Raw genomic sequence first — 20,327 nt, 5'->3', positions numbered from 1 at the left:
GAAGTAGTTCGTAGAATTTGGAGGGGGTAAGGAACGCTGTTCTTGAGGCATCACACCTCGACCTCTATCCCTGTATATTATCTGGAAACCACCACGGCCTCGTGGAGCAGATAGTTCTCCCTTACGTTGCAATAAAACCATGCAGCTATTCTTAAAATGACCTTCCTCTCTACAATAGGCACATTGGTTAGGACCTAATAAAGGCCGCGGAATAAAGGGTTCAGGCTTTTGATACACCCTCTGAAACTGTGGAGGCTGTTGAAACTGGCGCTGAGTATAACGAGGAGGATAAGCTTATTGCAGAAGAACCTTTGTTTTTCATTCTTTCGTCTTCTTCTCTTGCTTATCTTTCTCCTCTTTATCCCTGTTCTCATAATATTGAGCAGTAGCCAATATCTGGGCAGAAGAAGAAACAGCCCATGAACTCTCGGAGTCTTTCAACTTATGTGACAGTTCGGGAAGCAAATTAAATACAAATTTATCTACAAATAATCGCTGTCCACCCTCCGTAGTCATATCCTGACCACTGTGATCAATAAACGTCTCCTCAAAACGAGTAAAAAAATCAGAGACACTCTCATCTTTCTTCTGCTCACACGCAGCTAATTTATCCCAATTAACTCGCAAGGCGGGCATCATCGTTTTCATTAAAGTAATAATCCTACCAGGGAGTTCTGAAATCAAAACATCAGGCTTAGCACCACCCACTTGGGCTGCATCCGCGGCAGTTATAGCAGCCCAATCGCCACCCAATGCTTGGGCGTGATCCTCTCTACGAATCCGAGCCCATAATGCTTGTGGGACTACATTTCCCATCAACATATCAATGTCGGCTAAATTCATAATACAGGCATCAACAGTCTGGGACAACTCCTTATAATAGCCAGCAGGGTTTTTACGGGGATCCGGTAGAGACTGTTTAAGAGCCAAAACTTCAGATCTCTTCCAGGGGACATGTACCCATATACGCTGGAAGTGCACGGGAACAGCTGGATTAGCACCTGCTTGTGCAACCGCCTCTCTCCACACTGGAGGAACCTCTCTCATGGGATAATGTTTGGATGTCAGCCTAACAGCAGGATCGGAATTAAAAAAAGTCTGTGAGGAAAATAAGGACCTAAAAGTGACAAGTGTCCTTACGGCATCCTCAACCTTAGAACCCACAATGAGTCCCTTATCGAAATTAGCCTGAACATCTAACAAACCCTGAGGACGTAAACCCAAATCCATATCCTCCCATTCTTTAGCGAGAGTGTCACACATAACATTAAATACATATCTCTGCGTGGGCGCCTCCCACTGATGAAAGGTGGTCATGATATCTTTCACACTATACTGGGGACCCTTCTCGATCATTTGCGAGCGAGAGAGTCCAATACCACCCGTTCGTCGGAACCTGGGAGTTGACTACGAGACTGTCTTCGAGAAAAAGCCGGAGACATATTCAAAGTCTCAAAGAAAGGAGACAAAAACCCAGAGACAGTATCTGTGATTCGTTTGCGCACAGTAGGAGAATTAGACATAAGAACAGGGGACAAGGTATTAGGTGAACTAACAGAAGAATTAACAGTTATAAGGGGAGCCGAAGGCAAAGGAGATTGATGTTCAGGAAACGGAGGCAAAGAAGTCGGTGGCGGAAGAGGTGGGGGTGGCACTACCAGAAGGGGCAAATGCGGAAGAGTCGGAGCAGGCGGAGGCGCAACTAATGGCTGAACTGGTTGTAACAATGGGGGTGCATTAGCACCTTGTACATAGGGAGGAGGCAATCTCAATAAGTGAGACATTAAAGGGTCTTCCTCCGGATCCTTACTTTTATCAGAAGGGGAAATAGGCAACACCGGATAGCATTTATCTATCGCCATACGATGCTGTCTCTCTGAAATTTCCATTTCATGATTAATCTAATTATCTTTAAACTGCTGGGCAGCCTGTATAATTGTCATACTTTGTGTTTTCTTATCTTGTTTTGCCTGTTTAATTTCTCTCTGTTTGGCTTCCCTACGCCAGAGGCGGAAAGAGTCAAACATTGCCGGCCGGGCTTTTCTTTTAAAGAAAATTGCCTCCAAATTATCTAATATGTCAGGCTCAAAGCTACCATTCTGTGGCCACAGTAGAACACCATCGTTCTTTGTGTATCGGATCCATGCCTCATTAAAGGCAATGGGGCCAACACCATGTTTCGAATAAAGCTCATAAGTGGGAGTTCCAACCGGAGGAATTGGACAAGAGTCGTCTAGCCGGGAATCCCTATCACAACCAAAACAACAAAACTTTCTAAACTTACTCAGACCAGGCATCGTTATTTCACTGGACTGTTCACAAACATCAAGGGGTTAAATCAAATAATATAGCCCAAACGTACTCAACCCTCGGCTTCGGCTTTTGCAATAGCCGAATCAAAGACCCAAATCAAAACAAAAATAGTGGGAGCTACCCACCAATACTTAACTAAGTGTCTTCTTACGCCAACAGAGGCCCTAACGTCTAACGTCTCGCGATACCATACATCACCAAAAGGGGCCAAAGCAAGGCGGCAGTCAGGGCAGCAGTCGTCAGCAGCCGTCAGGAAGGAGAAACCACGCTGAAAAAGACCTTCGGACCACTTTGACATACAGGGGTCGCTTGACGTGGTTCGTGATTCCTCAAGAATTTTCTTGCGGGGTTCCTCACTACCCTCAGTTAAAATCGCTACCTCTGAAGCCGCCTCACAGAGTGCACCAATTGAAGAACCAGGGCCTTATGGGCCTGGCGGCGCAGGGCACGCCTTAATCTCCTGAGTTCACCTGCTTTGTTGAACAGAGACACAGGACATTCTGTTGAGCGTAGAAGATCAGGTTTATTAGCTGCAGCTAAGTACAGTTGTCCCAGAAGTACACTCAGTATGTTCTTAGGAGACTGCCACTTTACTCTGTGGCGCACAATCTTTTATAGCGCATAGATTCACCAAGAACACTCCCAATGCATACATGGTTATCCAATGAGAAGAGTTTGAAAACAAGATATAACCAATGAGAAAAGTTTGAAAACAAGATATCAAGTAACCCAAATAAACCTCTCTTCCAACTGTTTTTGTCACCCCTCCCCACAAGTTAATCAGTGGTAGTGTCTACAACTCAACTTGCAGGTGGCAGAACATATTTGTATGCTTTGGAGGACAGTTGTGAAATGAGAGAATACATGTAGAGAATAGCGAAGGCCAGAAGATAAGATAAAGTCAGGAAAGAATGGTGTGAACCGACAGACAGTTATGACAGGGTTTAGTCAAACCAGACGAGGATTAGTGGACTCAGCCAGTCCCTGACATCAGTCTCGTAAACAGAGGCAGAAGGTTATTTGACATGTCACAGTAAGATCAACAGAAAAACTTCGTTCATTGTGCTGCCTGAGTGAGGGCAACACAAAATGGCGGTGGAACAAAACTGAATACAAGCGAGATCGAAAATCGAATTTCCTCACTGCTCCTGATCTCCTGGCCCTGCTTGTCTGCTGCAACATCTGTGCCTGTACTCCATTCAGGAACCTGTCCAGGACCTGTGGACATCCAAGACACCTAAAGGAATCTCCCTTGAAGTGAATGAGTCGCTTCCCCTGCATCTGCAGGCACCGCAACTAAGCTGACCGGTCTGCTGATCCTGGGCTCATACGGACTCCGAAAGGCTCAGCAAAACAAATGGTAGTTCTCCACATCCCCTGGGACCTGCCCTGCTCTCTCACCAAGTTTAAGGTCAGTATCCATCGTCAGAGCCGCAGGAACCAAACCCTTGTTCACCGCATCTCCTTGCAGTTGCAAAGGCTTGTTGACTTCCTTCCACCAAGATCTTCAGGCTCCAAGTGCCCCAACCTCAAGCATCTCTAGTGACCAGAATCTTTGACCACACCACATTGCTTGCACTGTGGGCCTGCTACTTTGGTAGCTGCTCGAGGTCCTCTTACGACTCCAGTGGCTCCGACCTGTGGGTCCTGTCGAGGGTCACATTTGAATTCTTTTAGGCTACCCTGATTGCTCGGGACCTACCCTGACACCCCTGATTGTGGTGAGTCTCCTGGACCTTACTGGTCCCGACACTACACCTTCTTCTACTTCCACACTGTTTGTAGTTGCCAAGGCTTCTTGGTGCTCCCACACGACACCGACCCCTCAACTCTCATTCGATGTGAGACAGCTTGTGTATGGCTCCTGGTCTTCTCCATGATCGCCTGGTCCACACAGATGCAGTTTTAAGGTCACCGTCGGCTCTTCTGCAACACTCCACATCAGTGGACATTCGTTGTCCGTGCCTCTTGGTCACGCCTGAGTGACACTACTCTGTCCCCTCTGCTTGCAGGTTCTTCACATCTTGAATCTACCTTTGGGTTCCACCGGATACTTACACCTTCTTTAACAGCGGCATCTTCCTGAAGTCTCCCATTGAGTTTGACAAAGGTTTCCAACGCCACTTCAGACCCATGCAGCCGACTTCCCTGGTGCAGGTATCCTATTTCCTAAGGTATCCACGGGTGGGGTTGCTCTCCAACCTCTTGTCTTCCATGAGTTTCTTCAGGGTCCACTGGGAAGGGTCCTTTTTCTTTAAAATTGCAACTGTGACTTACACATTGATTTGTACAGAGAACGCTGTTGTGTTCCTACACTGCACACAACTTCTGTAGGGCTCCTAGATACTCCCCTTGGGTGGTTACTTGGGTCCCAGCACTTATCCATCCCCTGACTATTGTCTTGACACGAGTCTCCCCCTAGGGACCACTGTGTATTCTGTGCTACTTACCTGTTTCTATTGAAAAGTATTGTGTATATCTCCGGCTAGGAGATATCTGTATGTGTTAGTGAGTGTCTTTTAATAAATACATATTTTTATAAATACACTGTGTGGTTCTTTTTCACTTAATCTATACCTATAAGATTGTGGTCTGGTAAAACAAGCTGCTCTACACTCCTTCTGGACTAAGGCTGCTCTCCAGAGCTACCACTTAGCGAGCTTTCTAAAGTTATCTAAGACCGGGGGGCGGGGCCAAGCAGCGGACCAAGATGGCCGTGCAGCACTGAAGCTCCGAGCGGTGATCCAGCACAGATCCAGCTGTCTCCGCGAGAATTGCCTTTTAAAGCTTTGAACACATCGGGCACTCCATCCTAACATGCAGAGGCGGCAGCGACATTTCAGCCCTGAAAAACCGCTTGCAACATGAAGAAATTGGCTCCGACGTTGAGGGTGGCGGGGCCTATTGTGGCCTGCATCGTCGGATGCCGGAGACATCGGACTGCGGCCTGTGTGTGCACCCGCCAACGATTACTCCTGAGCCCGGCCGTGATTTTGGGCTGTGGTGAGTGCGTCTGCTGCAAATCCCCTCCCCTCTGATTAAATCCCCCACCTTCCAGCGGCCGTCACAACGCGCCACCCCACTTCAGCCAGCGAGCGCAGGGGCCGTGTGCTTCTGCACCGATGCGCCCATAGGCCTCCCGGTGTGACAGGGTCCTCGGTGGGCCAGGAAGACAGCCATCCGGCTGTGCTGTGGGAGTGGGGGGGGGATTACATGCAGTGGACTTGGAGAAGCCCATAATCACATGAAGGGGAGGCGTCGCCCTGGGTGCTTTGTCGAGCGCAGTCCTAGACCCTGCCGGTGCGGAGAACTGAAGACGCTACACATTCGCGCCACAGGCTTCAGTTGAGCTACGGCGGGTGGAAATCTGGGCAGAAAAGTGCACCAACCAATTGCCCCAGTGGGGGCCGCCTTCAGTGATACCATCGAGGAGCGGTGTGTCCATCCAGCCTAACTCCTGCCTGCCCTGGGCACTCTCTATGTTCCCACTTACCTCCACTGGCTCAGGCGCTCCATTGTGGGCTTTCTACATGTAAGACTAAGGGCACATCCTCGAGCTACCAGGTCCACACAGACCACGTTGCGGCATCGGAAGCCTGCCCTGCGAGTCTGACATGGGTCTAGGGTCTAGACGCCCAAATTTTACACCTGAGTGCGGGAGGTGTGATACTGGGTGGAGATTTTAATTTACTTTTAGACCGCACATTAGACTGTTCCACAAGGGCGGCAGATTCCAAGCCCTGAGCGCGCAGGGAACTGTTAGACATATGTGATACATACCAGCTTACAGATATTTGGAGGGTCCAAAGTTCTAGGAAAACTATAGCTGACATAGAACTGCAGCTGGGATCTTTAGAAACCGCTGAAGATCAAAGATGCCGGTTGGCGTTACTATTAGAGTTTTGTGAAGCTGTGGAAAGAGAAACACATTTCCTCAGCAAATACACGGTAGCTCATAAATATGCCAAGGACGAGTGACCTGGTCGCACGCTAGCGCAATTACTGAAATCACCATATTCTAAAGCGTACATCACAGCACTCCAGCCCACGTCTAGGTTTCCTTTAACGGAAACGTGTGACATTAGGGACGCACTCTTGGGTTATTATACTGATCTCTACACTTCCAAGCAAACGTACACATCTGCGGAGAGAGAGGATTACTTTGCGGAAATAGCAATGGTATATATGGACAAATATATGCAGGATTTCCTTGTCGAACCGTTCTCCATGGATGAAATAGTGTACGCGATCGACACCTTAAACGGTGCCTTTGCTCCTGGCCTCGACGGCTTCACAGGTGCTTTTTATAAGCAATACAAAGATATACTGGCCCCTAAACTCCTGGAAGTTTATCAAGAATCCCTAGAGCGGAACCAATTGCCACCCACACTGAGGGAAGCTGTGATAATTTTATTACCTAAGCCCGGTAAAGACCCTTTACAGTGCGGGTCTTATGCCCGCTATCGCTACTGAATTTTGATTATAAAATTCTGGCGAAGACAATTTTAGTATGCTTGGTCCTGCTATTGGACAAGATAATTTCCCCAGCCCAATCGGGATTTATTCCTCATAGATCAGCCTCCCTCAACTTGCGCACACAATTTCAGTCTTGCACCGCATAGATCCGTCTACACAGGCAGCAGCAGTGCTGCTGGATGCGGAAAAAGCGTTTTATTCACTGGAATGGCAATTTATATGGACGGTCATGCACAGGTTAGGAATGCCTTTTGGATTCATCCGGCTCAATGCATTCAGCCCCCACTGCCAGACTACGCTTAAACTGTACTCTCTCTCACTCCTTTACACTCTACCGAGGTACGAGACAGGGCTGTCCCCTGTCTCCATTACTTTTTATTTTGGCAATGGATCCGCTTGTCAGACATTTCCAGGAACGCCACCTTTATAGGGGGCTCCAATTTAACACTGGACCGCTATTGGTGTCACTATAGGCAGATGACATTATACTGTATGTAAGGGACCCTCAAAATAATTTGGCCCCCTTGATTAGAGAGATAATTCAATTTGGCGGCTACTTCGGCCTTGGTAACAATTGGCACAAATCGGTCATATTCCCTCTCACCTCGTCCACGGGCAGATGGGAGTGCGAATATCCCTTAACCTGGTGCTCCGATTCGGTCAAATATCTGGGGATCAACATATACTTACATGCGGACGAACTTCTATTGTTGAACTATGGAACGGTGATTAGTAACTTGGAGCAACAGGTGGAAAGATTGCTCTGCCTTCCTCTTTCCTTAGCGGGGAGAATTGCATTAAATTAAAATGGTGGCCTTGCCCAAATTCTTATATCTATTTAACAATCTCCCTATCCCACTGCCGAACCGTTTCTTCAAATCAATTAACATGCACCTTATAAGGCTAGCCTGGTGGGCAGGCGGCCAAGTGTCCGCTGGGAGGTCATGTCCCTGCCGTACCATAGGGGAGGCTTTGGAGTCCCAAACTTTCAGTTGTACTACTTAAGTGCGCAATGAGTTATGACCACGCCTGGTGTCACCCGGACGCCAGGATCCCCTACTTAAGGCCTGAAGCGGATTTGGTACTGCCAGACACCTTGAGCACGATATTGCCACTGGGCTATACTCGCGACCCATTCGACATTCAAATGGTCTCTACCACCAGCTGGGCATGGCAAAAGCTGCGTAGGTTGCTGGGATCTCCAGCTATGTATTCCCCAAGCTTACCACTTCTAAATCCACGCTGGATACCAATAACTGGAGAGAAGATAGTGCAGTTAAGTTTGCTGTGACAAAAATTGGAGACCTTTACATTGACTGTCAAATCTTTGCAGTCTCTGATGGGGACACATTTTCAGATGCCTCATTTATGGACAAATTCGTACTCACCCGCATGGGGGCGACCATAAAAGCTAAAATTCCTGGCTTCCCAGTTGAACCCTCGCCGTTGAAAGCAGCACGGGGGAACATTTAGTTTCTAAGCTCTATAAGGCCTGCGTGGAGGCAATCCCGGTTCAGGACAGAAAGATATGGGCTGCGTGGGAGGCGGATCTGGGTCACAGATGAGCAGTGGGCTGCTTGCTGTATGCAACTAAGGAGGTGCCATTGAACAGCCGACACAAGCTTATCCACTTCAAATTTTGATGCCACATTTACATCACACCTGAGATGTCCAATAAAATAGACCCAGACAGACCCCACTGTTGTCTCAAGTGCAGGGCCCGCATGCTGACTTTGCTCACCTGGCTTGGAATTGCCCCACCATTAGTCGGTTCTGGACCGATGTTTTTCATACCCTTGGGGATGTAGTTGGTTTTGATATAGATCCCACACCGGCCATAGCTTTACTGGGATATGTAAATAACATTCTAAAGGGGGCCTGGAAACTTACACCATTGGTGTTGCTACTAGCGAAAAGGGAGATTGCACTCAAATGGGTGCAAAAAGCAGTTCTGAGGTGCAAGGATTGGCCACACAGTCTAACACACTGCAAGATAAATTATGACCTGTTTGCTTCCATGTTGCCCAGTTCATCATTCCCTCGAGATATTTGGGGCCCATTTACACAATACATTGGCGGCACACCTACCGCAATCTGACACACAACCAAACAGCAGAATAGTGCCTGCTGGCATTGGCTGATTTTGAAATATTGATCTCAGAATTCGCAACTTGGACATCAGATGCGGTGATTGCAGATTTCATGCTATTCAGGCCGGCTATGGTTCATAAATGGGCTGGTAAGACGGCGACTTGTAGAGTTAAATGTTCGATGATACTGTAACACTGTTAGACCCAAAGGTGAGCAGACAGATGGGACCAATGTGCATGTAAAATGTAGGAACATGTCGTAAATTGTGTAAGGTCGTATCTATGACTATCTTGACATGTTATACATGTAAAACTGATAAATAACATTTTTAAAAAAAAGGTTGTCTAAGACCACTAAAATCACCATAAGGGTTGCCTGGATCAGTGCAAGGTGTCCACTTACATAAGTGTACATCATGTACTGAGCCAGCATCTCACAATCAATCACTTTGTTCTCATCACATTCTCTCATAGGTAATCTGGCCAAACAGTCGGCAAAGAAATTCTTGGCGCCCACCACATACACTAACTTGTAATTGAATTCTTGTAACTTGTATTGCCACTTGGCAATGCATGGTGTAGCTCTTCCTCCACCCTTTGTACTGAACAGATCCACCAGTGGTTTGTGGTCTGTTTTCAAAATGGACTTATTTCCCCACATGTAGTTTTTAAAGTATTGGACACACCACCACAAACCCATTGCTTCTTTTTCAATCATGGAATACGTAACTTCAGCATCCCTCAAAGTTCTTGAAGCAAACACAATGATCTCTACATTACCTGCTTCTTTTCTGCATAAGTACAGCACATAATCCAAAATTGCTAGCATTGGTTGATTTAACGCACATCATTAGTATCAAAAGCTTTTAGAGGTCATGCACGTACAATCTCCTCTTTTATTTTCTTAAAATTCACAACACACACATCATCCCAAATACACTTCACATTCTTCTACAACAATTTGCGCAACCATGCTGTCATATCAGCAGAATTACTCACAAACTTGGCATAGTACTCAACTAAACCCAAAAATGAGTGAAGCTGATCTTTTTCAAATGGTCTTGGTACATTTTGAATAGCTTTCAAAATTTTAGCTTTGAGTTCAACACCCCTGCCAGATATATGGTGACTGGATAATCTACATCATCTTGGAAAAACTTGCATTTGTCCTTCTTTAAAGTCATGCTACTTAACTTGATGATTTCCAACACCTTCCATAACCTGCAATCATGTTCCCTCTCGGTTTTACCAAAGACTAAAATCTCATTCTGGAAATAAGCAGCTCCCTCAGTGTCATTAAACAGATTATTCATTAACCTTTGGAATATCACTGCTGCTAACCCCAAAAAATTTGAACATAGCGATACGCCCCCTCCGGTGTCACAAATGACGTTAGATATCTTGGAGTCTACACACAACTCGACCTGATGATAAGCCATAGACGTATCCAAACATATTCAAACAAGTGAAAAATTCAGTCCCACCTAAGGTTGCTAGCATCTCATTAATATTAGGCAAGGTACATTCAAATCCCTCAAAATCAACACAGAGTCTCTGCAATGTTCAGCCTTTCGTACCAAAACTACAGGAGCAAGCCACTCCAAACCTTCAATGAGTCGGTGACTCCCATGTCACACAACCGATCCAGTTATTTTTTCAATTCACTCTGTAAACTCAATGGCACTTTATGTTCCTTGTGAGCCACTACCCATGCATTGTCCATCATGATTATATGGTGTTGGAAACCCTTTAGCTTCTCCACCCATCCTTGATCTCTTCAGAAAATACATTGATCCATTCTTCAGCACTCACATTGCAAATCTGGCCGTACTTGGTGTGAGATGTTCCTTTCTGTCCATCAGGATTAGGGTCTAGGACAATCTCAAGTTCACTCTGTTCATCCCGTCCCAACAAATTGGAATCATCTTTTGAAATGTAAACTGGTCTCACTGTGGAATTTCCCTCAAATTCCAACTTGGCCTCAAACTTCCCTAACAACTCTACTCGTTTAACTCCATATGCAAAGATCTTGATACCTGATTTGTGAAACTGAACATCTTCTTGTTTATGTTACGAAAAACTTCCTCATTGATCAATGTGTAAGGAGACCCAGAATCAACCATCAATATGATTAACTTGTTATTTAATGCTATTTCCTTTGGCGCAAACCAACCATGGAAGTCATTTCCACTACACCATTCCATTCTAGTTCACAAGCTGCAAACATCAATACAAAATTTCCATTATCTTCATCTGAAATTACTGTCTCATCGATAGACTAAACCACCTTCGAAGTATGAGGCTTAAGTTCAAGAATGGCTTTGCACATTCATGCAAAATGTCCTTTTCCCCCACATTTGAAACAAATGTGACACACCGCCGTGCAAAATTTAGCTTTTCCTGGATGTGATTTACTGCCACACCATCACTTACAAAGTGCGAGGCTTGAGTCCAAGAATGGCTTTACACATTCATGCAAAATGACCTTTTTTTCCACATTTGAAACATATCTGACACCTAGCCTTGCAAATTTAGCTTTTCCTGGATATGATTTGATCCTACACCTAAAACATATAATTTTTCTCCTCGCTACACTTGGCAGAAGCCATGTCAGAGTACTGTGAAGCTCTAAAATGTGTTACTTTAGTTGATTCCTTGGCATATTGTTTTGAAATGTTTTTCATCTCACTAGAGCTGGTGTGGAAATTCATCTCCTTCAAGCACAATTGCGAATGTTCAATACTTCTTGCTAATGTCAAATTTCTAAGTCTGGATCCTCAGTGGATAAAGGTTTTTCTTATATCTTCTTATTATTCGTTCTCTCAATGAGTTGATCCTAAATAATGTAATCTCTAAATTCCCTATTGTTTCATGTTGATGCCAGTGTTCTTAAGCAAAAGACACACGCATAATGGACTGAATGCAGAACAAATCAAAACATTCGCCCCCAGTCAAGAGATCTGGGTTAAATCCATCGTTCTTTTGTTCACCATGCAACCTCAGTTTAGACTCAGGCATATGCAGATCAGTCTTGACCCTGTGCCTCATGGGAACAGTCAAGCTTGAACTGCCAAGACAGGTCCTCCCTAAACCGGAAACAAGCATCCTAGGACCAGTTTCGGGGTTTCCCCCTTCATCAGCCAGGATAGCTTGAATCCAGTGGCTGGGGACCCACGTCTGGGCATACACGGTGCACTTAGGGCGAGAAATCAAAAGACACAAACATAATGGACGTCAGTAGAACAAATCAAAACATTCACTCCCAGTCAAGAGATCTGGGTTAAATCCATCGTTCTTTTGCTCACCATGCCACCCCAGTTTAGTCCCAGCAATATGCAAATCAGTCTTGATCCTGTGCCTCAGTGCTTAATTTGTAAAATATGAAGTCCAGGTGCTCAAATGTTTGTTGGAGGCCACACCCCTTTCCCCGGCTCCACCCACTCTCTTCACTAGCTCCACCCACTTTCTCTGTTGGCTCCGCCCACACCCTCAACTGGCACCCATGCCATAAACCATGGAAATGTCACACATAAACATCCATGATCCAGGCCATAAACCATGGAAATGTCACATATAGGCATCCAGCCGGGGTATGTTGTTGACTTCCAGCCACAATAAACTGCCCCCCCCTCCCCCCGCTGTCCACCATCCATCTGCAGTATTATCAAAAAAGCAGGCTTTGCCCAGCTTCTAGATTCTTTTAACATTTGGGCTCTCCTGCACAACCACAAATCAGGTTTCAGATTGTGCTACACCACTGAAGCCTGTCACTTCACAAATACCAGAAGATGCCCTCTTGACCGCAGGTAAGGATAACTGCTGCGTCCTAAAAGTTAAGGAACTATCTATCACCTTTAACTGTGTTGACCATCCTGCTCTCATCCACACCGTGAAGCATGAAGGGGATTGGCTGCCAGCATCATCCACTAGTTTTATCCAACCAACACCAGTTTGTTCACATGTGCGCATCAAGAACCCAGAGGCGCCCACTGTCACTCAGAGGTCTGTTGGGTCCCCTTTCATTTTCAACCTTCACATGGAGATTCTTGGAACTCTACTCAGTGATCAAAGCATCAACATTTACTAATAAACTGATTGACAGGATGTTTTGCCTTGAAAGGGGTAAAAGGGGAGGTGCACTTCCGAAGTTTCTGTGAGTGTGGTGAGTGTGATATTTGTTTGGTGAAGAGGTGGTGTTTAATTAGAGTGAATGTAACCTTTGTTCGATTACGTGGGTATGCTGTTCCTATGAGTGTGGTATTTGTTTGGTGAATACAAGTAGTGCAATTTCTCTGAGTGCAGCTCGTTTCCGTTTACAGGGGCGTCCTTGCTGTTTGTGACACTGTTCAACAGGGGTTGTGACGACGAGGGTCATTCACTTACTGTGACTATAAATGTTTGATGAACAGGATAGTTAATTTACTCTGTGATAGTTTTAAAGGGTTTTCTTTTTGCAGAATGGTACTTTTCTATCTACACTAGCTCATCGCCCGATGGCAGGCGTTCTCCAGCCAAGCCGAACAAAAATTAAACCTTCCAGAAAGTGAAAGAAAAACACAGAGGCCGAGAGAGAGAGAGAAAAAAATGACTGGAAATAAAAGCGTGAAATGACCAAAGATGATTTACCTTATTCTTCCGCTTCTCCCCCTCCTTTGGAAGAAACCAGTCCCTGCCCTGGTAAGACTCGTGGAGGGGGTCGCCTCCAGGCCTCCTGTCCCAGATTTATGGGGTCAGCATGAGTTCCTCTGCTCTGCCAGTTGCTGTCTCCAGCCCCGACATTATTTGTGATGTTTTTTGGCTGTGTCTGGATGCTTCTTTGTGAATATGCCCCCAGTTCTTCCTATCTTTCCTCCTTTTCTCCCCGTACATTAACGCATCTTGTAGCCAGCTGCCTTCTTTGCAAACTTCAGGCTCTGGCAAAAGGACCGGAGGTGACGTCCCCACCCTACCACGGCGCCTCGGGCAAACTTTGCATTACATCCCGCCTTAGCGGCGCCGCGAGCATCCAAATAGGATACATTGTAACAATAGTATAGTGCAGCACAGTCAGCCTGATAGAAGCCCGTAAACTCATCTGCAATCACCACAAGCCTGCAGGAGCAGTGAGTGCAGGCCACTGGCAGTTTCTGAGTGTGATATAGAGTAGTCTACTAAATCGAGCCCAGTGGGTTTTGTACAACTGGCATTCTGAGCCCACGTGTTTGAAAGTGCTTGCAATGCAATTACGACGAAAAAGGAAGGACCTATCACGTTAAATAGTTGCCTAAGATCACACCGTTTGGAGAGCCGGGAAGCAACAATTCGTCCAGGTTTTCTGCTTTAACTGAACAAATGATTCTCTCCTTTTTACCTGGAATATTCATGCTTTGTTTTTACCTTTGGGCATGCGCATAGAACTCGGTTCTGCAACAGGAACTCGAGCTGAGCCGGAGCCAGGCTTCAGGCTCGAAGGGAAAATGGCTCGCCCACGGCCACAACGTGAGAAGCTGGCACCTGCGGGGTGTCAGCGACCTGTGGCAGCCACGTGCCCAGCGCCATCTCGGAAGCGCGCTTTCAGCCCCGCCTTCCCGCCACAAGCAGTGCAGACCTGCTTTGTGTCTGCGTGGCTCATTTATTTTTCATGGCGATGACTTTCATTTTCCCTCCAAAAAATAGGTGCATGTATGTCATTAGGGCGGGAGAGCATGGAAATGGCACCGCGAGGACACTGGTGGCGCTGTGCGCGGAGCCTGGGCCGTGTCTTTACTGCCAGTAATGGCGGGGCTGTCGCTGCCAAGACTTGGATGAAACGTCTCCTTTCCCTGCACCACGGTATTCGGAACAGCAACCCTGGTGCGCCTCGTAAAGCGGGCTGCTGCTGCGGCATCGAATTTGTACTATTTTACCCACAATCACGTGCAATATCACCTCTTCACCGGGGAGACCTGTGTGAATTTAGTGAGCAGCCAATATAGTGTGTAGACCCGGCCCTGAAAATTAAGTGCCGGTGCTTAGCACCGGAAAGCACCGGCACAAATTAAGCCCTGCTGTGCCTCATGGGAACAGTTTAGCCTGAACTGCCAAAACAGGTCCTCCATGGACCAGAAACAAGCATCCTAGGACAGGTTAATATTTAGTCTGACACCCACTTCTCACTACCCCACCTAGGACATACTCTCACACTAATCAAACGGTGAAATAAAAAGGTCACCGCTAAAGTTACCCTTCGGTGGACACGTAGGGCATTGCAGCGCCAGCACAATGACGAGCACCGCCCAATGATGAAGCATGATATCCCTAAGTGATGTGTGAGGGCAACAAGAGAAAATATTGTTGACTGTCTTTTCTTGATTCACACAGTACCTAGACACCCACTTCTCTCTACTCTCTTTTTCTCATTCACGATCTGTGTCACTCCCAACTGGTTCCTGAAGGCCAGCATGTAGCTATATACATTCTGGGGAGGTTTCCTGGGAGATTGCTCCCAGCCTTCCTTGACCAGACTTAGAGGTCCTCTCACTGGGTGACCATACAGGAGCTCAAAGGGGCTGAACCCTAGAGACTTCTGTGGCACCTCGCGGTAAGCAAAGAGAAGGCATGGTAAGAGGACGTCCCACTTACGCCTCATTTCCTTGGGGGTGGTAAGGTGTGGTAAACTTGTAGGTTACACCACACTCTTGCCAAAGGGATTTTATATACTTGGATATGAAATTGGTACCCCGGTCAGACACCACCTCTAGAGGGAATCCCACTCTGGAGAAAATTCCCATCAGTGCATGTCCCACCACGGGGGCCGTCACTGTCCTCAGAGGGATGGCTTCCGGATACCGGGTGGCATGGTCCACCAGGACCAGGATAAACCTATTGCCCATGGCTGTCCTGGGGTTACTCACTCATGTAGCCCTTTAAACATGTCTCAAGCCTCCCACTGCAGAGCCTGTGTGTGCAGTTTTAAACTGCCATTTCGAACTTGCCAGGTCCAAACCTTCCTTTTTATTATATTTAGGCCACTCGTAAGGAAGGCTCTGGACAGCCCATCAGCAGGGTGCAGTGTGTTTTCAAAGTAGGACAAGTACTTTTAAGTTTAACATGTCCTAGTAGTGAAATACTCTTAAATTAGTTGTAACCACTGAAAGGCCTATCTCTCCCATGGAATAACAATGGGATCGCCTTATTACAGTGTATAAGTGTAATTTCCATTGGGAAGAGATGGGATCTCCAAATTTAGTAACTCTGGAATCACAATTTAAAAACACACTTTATGGTGAAGTAGGAGTTTAAATTGCAATTCTGAAAATACAACTTTTAGAAAGTTGCCATTCTCTCACTGTAACCATTTCGTGCCTCTGCCTGTCTCTGGAATACATGTTTGGGGTGGAGTGACAGCTGTCTTACTGCATTCCCTTTAGACCCACACACAAGGGAAGCGTAGGGGTGACTGAGTGGTCATCCTCATTCTGATGCTGAGCAGGATAGGAGGGAGGAGCTGACTCTTACACCTGAAAGGGCTGTGTCCTGTCCACAAATAAAGGGTTGCATACCCCCCTGTAGAATGTCTTGCACCAGGGCACGAAAGAAATGAACTCTGTGCACTTCAAAGCATCTCTTTGAAGACTTCCCACTTCAACAGTCATACAGTCATACCTTGGACACATTTACTGATGTGATTCACACTCAATATTCCAACCTTCTCTCATTCACTCCAGCAACCAAACAGCCATTCTTCCTTTCACACCCCACACTATACAAAAACATCAATTTATTATACATAACAATATTTTTTTGAAAAAACAAAACAAATGACTGCTAGTATGAGAGAATTGTCTAATAGTGATGTGTGGGATTTATTTGATATGTAGAACTATTGTAATGACTTTGAACAACCCATTAAATAGATTTTGTGGTTTAATAAATTTTGATAGATTCAAAATCTGAGAAGAAAAAGTTCTAGTGGTCACTTTGTTTGGTTCATTGTGACGTGTCAAAAATAAGGCTGGTGGTTTCCTTCTGATATAGCGCATGTCTCTCCGTGTGGTTTTCTTGCATATGAAATAGATGCGTCGTGATAAAGTGTATGTGAGTAGGATTGGGTGTTGCCAAACATGGGGCAACCTCCAAGTTTTGTACTTTTTGAGGGTGACTAAGGAATTGTTTGAATTGAGTGTAGTGAGTTTAGTTGAAGAATGACAGAGCGTGAAACTTTTGCCTATAGTGAGGAACATATACAAAAATTGTTAGAGACTCCTACTCTCTTTGCCTCGGCCTCCTTGAGAGCCTCAGCTAAAAAACAAAATGAGTCGGATAAACTTCTAAGATTAAAGAAAAAACAAATCAGAACTGATTTGCATGGCCACTTTCTAGTTCCACATTTGAAAGCTGGAACGATCCCGGGTGGATTACAAATTCGAAATGTACCTGTAATCTTTACGGAGGATCCGTTATACAAAAAGGGCTACAGCTACATTGAGACCAAATGTAGCAGAGACCTTATGGTCCTAACTGTGAAAACAGCACTTAGAATCTCCAAACAACAACTGGAAGAAATTGAGACTCTTGAGTCAGAAATTAAAGGTAATCAAACTATAGTGGACTCCAAAGCATTGTTGGATAAAGTCGAAAAAGAAATTTTGGAATTTAAAGACTATACAGTTAACCAAAAGAGTAATACATTTGAAAAGAATAAAAAAAACTTCAGCCTGGAAAAAGTGTATCCGTATCTTCAGACAGATTTTTATTTAAGAGTTGAGTCACGTAGATACTTGCAGGAGTACCAGGGAAGATCAAAAAACAATTTTCTAACATTTTCGGAAACATCACCCTCCTCCAGTGGGAGTGAGACTGAGAACAATGAAGGACGTAGGAATTTAAACAGAAGAGGCAACTTCCAACACAACAAACTCCTTTTTTAGGAAGAGGCCAGCAGAAAGTGCGTGGAAAAACCAGATTCAACGACCAACCATGGGAGATTTCAACAAGAAGACAGAATTACAAAAACTGACGGTTTCTCCCATTTTCAATCCATCTAATAAAACTTTATCTGTAGATGAACAAATGATTTTGGGAAACAGGATTATCCTTTGTCCCTACAAAGAGTACTGATTTTGTCAGAATGAAAACAGAGGCCATTGACATCTGTAGGAAAATACGGTTAAAATCATTTCTTGCTGCAAACTCTTTCACCCCAAGTATGGAAGTTACAGACCTAAGGAATAAATCGTCTTTTTGCCCCCCTTCAACAAAGATTGCAAAGGAGGTAGTTATGTTCGAAAGAACTGTTTTATCAGCTATCGCAGAAATGGAAAAGAAAAAGATATTCGTGAAACATAATACATCGAAATTAGAGAAAGACGCTCTTTTGTATCTGAAGAATGATCAATCCATAACGAGAAAACAAGCGGATAAAGGGGGCTCAATTGTGGTCTGGGGACAGAATATACGCTGGAAGTTATGAGACAACTAGGAGATGTGAAATGCTATAGAAAAATTGGCAAAGATCCAACCCATGAATTACAGGGAGCACTCTTTGAAATTCTACAAAAGGGGTTTGACCAGGGGTTCCTGGGCAAAAAAGAATATGAATATTTGCAGAATAAACACCCTAGGATTCCGCTTTCTTATGTACTACCCAAGGTGCATAAAAATGAGACCGCACCCCCCGGAAGGCCGATTGTTTCCGGCTGATGGAGCCAATTTCAAAGTTTGTTGATTTTTTTCTAAAACCGTTTATGTCTGAAGTTCCTTCTTTTTTACAAGACACTACTGATTTTATCAACAAGCTGGATGCAATACAATTTGTTCAAGGAGCCCTTCTTTTGGTCACATTGGATGTGGTGTCTTTGTACACTCAAATCCCCCAGGATGAAGGACTGGCAGTAATTGACGTTTTTTTGAATGGCAGAGAAAAACCAACACAAATACCAACAGATTTTATAATAAAACTGACTAGTTTTGCACTCAAAAAAAGCTATTTCAATTTCAACGGCGACTTCTATTTCCAAGTGAAAGGAATAACCATGGGGTGTCCATTCGCCCCAGAGCTAGCTGTCCTCTTCATGGCGAAATCTGAAGAACAATTTGTATAGAACAACAACCCCTTCTCCCAATTTATTGGGAGTTGGGTACGATTCATTGATGATATTTTTATGGTGTGGACAAGTACCGTCGTGGATCTTATCAAATTCCATGAATGGCTGAACAACAGGTCTGCGGATATTAAGTTCAGTATGAATCATTCTAACACTAAAATGCCTTTCCTTGATGTGGAGGTGTATGTAGAAGAAGGCAGACTAGTCACTACATTGTTTAAAAGTCTACAGACAGGAATAAAGCCCTACATTTCTCAAGCAACCATCCAAAAAGTTTAAAAGATAATCTGCCCTATGGACAAATTTTAAGGATAAAAAGAAACTGTACCTATAAAGATGAATACACCTTTCATGCTACTAATTTAATAGGCAACTTGATCAATCGAGGATATTCCCAAAAATTGCTGAAAAGAGCGATAAAAAGAGCTTGGTACTGCTGGAGAGAAGAGAGAAAACACCCATGGAAAGAATTGTTTGTGTGTCAACCTTTTGTCCGAACTCTAAACATCTAAACAAAGTTATCCATCAGAATTGGTATCTGATCAAACATTTGGATAAGTCCTTGGCCTTAAAACCACTTTTTGCATTTAAAAAGGACAGGAGTATCTCCAATCAAATCGTAAGAGCAGCAGTCTCCCAACCAAAGCCAAGTATGCTACAAGATTATGCAGGCTTGCCCCCTGTAACAGGACACCATAAATGTGGTACTTGTCCATGCTGCGAATCTACCCAAGAAGGAGCATTGTTCTCACATAATTCCATTAATTGGAAACATGAATCCTTTACGAACTGCAAATCGAAAAATGTGGTGTACGGGATAACTTGCCCGTGCAGGAAACTATACATTGGCAAAACTAACCAGGAAGTGAGATTTAGAATCTCACAACATAAATCACGAATCCGGAAAAATGTGCAAACAGCACCTTTGGTGAACCATTGGAAGCTAAACAATCACGCTGAAAAGGATCTTAAATGGACTGTGATCTCGAAAGTTGAACTAGACATAAGAGGTGGCGAACTGGACCTAAAATTGACTCGCAGGGAAGCAATGCTGATTGTTAAATACAATTCAGCAATTAATGGATTAAACAAATTATCTGAGATTTATAAGTTGGGATAGGATGTTCTGCCTATTCTTTAACATATGGCCACAGCCATGATATGGAGTAATCTATGCAAAAGTAATTGTGGATGCCATTATCACATTTGGCTGAACAAGGTTTCAGTAGCAACAAGATCGCTTGTGGTCTTACTACAGTCCCATCAGTTGTTACACCAGTACACTCATGCCGTTCATTGAGGTCCAGCGTCATTTTAATAAGACGTTTAGGAGACAACGCTATCACATAAAATGGGATACCAATGCAAAATACATTGCTGGAAA

The sequence above is a fragment of the Triturus cristatus genome, chromosome 3_2, assembly GCF_964204655.1.
Source record: "Triturus cristatus chromosome 3_2, aTriCri1.1, whole genome shotgun sequence".
In the NCBI taxonomy this organism is placed as follows: Eukaryota; Metazoa; Chordata; class Amphibia; order Caudata; family Salamandridae; genus Triturus; species Triturus cristatus.
This window is presented reverse-complemented; position numbering follows the sequence as displayed.